At 34.1% G+C, this 2,044-nt stretch overlaps 1 long non-coding RNA gene across 1 annotated transcript in view; it reads left to right on the forward strand.

Moving 5' to 3' along the window:
- The first annotated feature begins 1,836 nt into the window (after positions 1 to 1,836).
- Positions 1,837 to 2,044, forward strand: part of LOC135209002 (uncharacterized) — a 4,724-nt gene continuing 4,516 nt past the window's right edge. Inside the window, exon 1 of the long non-coding RNA XR_010313280.1 lies at positions 1,837 to 1,950. This is a non-coding gene — a long non-coding RNA (uncharacterized LOC135209002). The remainder of the gene's footprint in view (positions 1,951 to 2,044) is intronic.

Genomic DNA, 2,044 nt, shown 5'->3' on the forward strand with positions numbered 1-2,044 from the left:
ACGATACCTCCGCCCTTTTTAGATACGAATGGCAAGCTTCACAATTTTTAGAGTTTATTTATTTGAAACACCCTAACATTAACTTTACTGTGGAACTCGAAAACGGTCATTCTTTACCGTTTCTTGATATTTGTAATAGGGATCATTCAGTTTTTAACACTTCAGTTTTTAGGAAGAAAACATATACGGGACTACCTAATAATATTCATAGCTCTTGTCAAAAGAGTTTTAAGCTTAATGCCATCTCCACTCTGGTTCATAGCGCAATATATTATTCATCAAACTGGGATATCTTCCGTAAAGAAATTGAATTTTTATCTAATATCTTCCAACGAAACTCGTACCCTAAGGATGTATTTTTTAGTGTGGTTAACAACAAACTTTTAACTTTGCACTTTAAATCACCCATTCCAATGATAGTCATACTAAAGAAACTAATATATGCCTCCATACCATATACAATAGCAAATTTTCACGACACCTAACTAAAATTATTGAAAGTGAAATTCCCTGTCTAAACATAAAACTTATATCAAATAACCCAAGCAAAATAGCCTCTTTTTTTCTGCTTCAAAGATCGTCTGCAGCAGTTCATACAATCCAACGGAGTACACAAATTTACGTTCCCGGGATGTCTCGGAATTAACGTTGGATCGACTAGGAGGCTGCTGCAAATGAGATACTGTAGTCACATGGGCTTTAGTTTTTAGGACGAGCAAAAATTAAGTAGGCCCGAACACTCAAACATAAAAAATCAATTGTATGATAGAGGTTAAGAAACAACACTTCTCTATCTTAGGTTCAGTTAGACTCTGATCATCTAATCACTCTAGAGTCATTATTTATCAAACGTCTTGTTCCCTCATTGAATAGTGGAGTTTCATCTTCTCGGCTTTATCTGGCATAGTCAACTTTTTAACATCTTGCCCAAGTCTAGTCATTCTACCTCCTTCCTTCTCAACTAGCGGTTGGTTGCGCCTTGGAATTTGTTTTTGATTTGTCGTTAACTTTTAATCCTTTTCTGTAAATTTTAAGTTAATTGTTTTTAGTCTTTTATTAATTTTTACTTGTTATAATAAGAATCCTACTTGTATTTAGTGTCATATGTATATGCTTTTATATCTGAACAGACTGAAAACCCACATTGTATGTGCGAAACGTCTCCAATAATGTTCTTTTTGATGTGGATTCTGCGGTTTCCTGAATGGTTGTATGTGATATACCTGCATACACTGTTAAAAAAAACCCGTAGTTTTAATCAGAAATTTACCCCCGTAAAAATATACGGTTTTTCCAGCCGTATTTCAGAAAACGGGTGGCCATCCGTTTTTAAATCGTAAATTGTTAATATCTTTTACGGGTATTTACGTTTAAAACCATTGCTTTAAAGACATCCTGTGCCCAAAATTACGGTCGCAGGCCTGTAATTGAGGTATAGTCCTTATCATAATGGTTCATATAACTTAAATATTTTCTGACATAATTGTGTTAAATGTTAAGACTAAGCCTATATGAAACATTAAAAGCTTAAAATTTTCTACTAAATCATTAAAAATACAATATTGTAGAAGTTATTAGTTTTATTATTATCGCATTGGCATCTGTCCATATGAAGTTGCCATCCGCTACCATCCCATGTAACTACAGAATTATTAGTGTATTAATATAATAATATACTTGTACATTTATCATTTCCAACATTACGTTTTATGAAAACGGGCAAAAAATAAAAATTCCACTGTATATTCAAAGGACCAAAAACAATCATATTACTACGATTATCCCGATCAGATACGCATTTCGCAATGCGTGTGTTTTCATTTCTGGCGGGCGGACGGCGGAGGCGCCGAAACAAATCACTTGAAAACAACGAATCCCCTCAGCTCATCACAGATGTCTTCTTGTGGTTTCTTCTACTGTTACGAAGAGTGAAGTTGTGAACAGCATCAGGTGAGTTTTAAGACCAGGTGTATGCTTTTTATTTTATATGATAAAACTTTACTGTAGTTGCGGCCTATAATTAGATTAGGACTATTATGTATGG

This window comes from Macrobrachium nipponense, chromosome 37, assembly GCF_015104395.2.
Source record: "Macrobrachium nipponense isolate FS-2020 chromosome 37, ASM1510439v2, whole genome shotgun sequence".
Lineage (NCBI taxonomy): Eukaryota > Metazoa > Arthropoda > Malacostraca > Decapoda > Palaemonidae > Macrobrachium > Macrobrachium nipponense.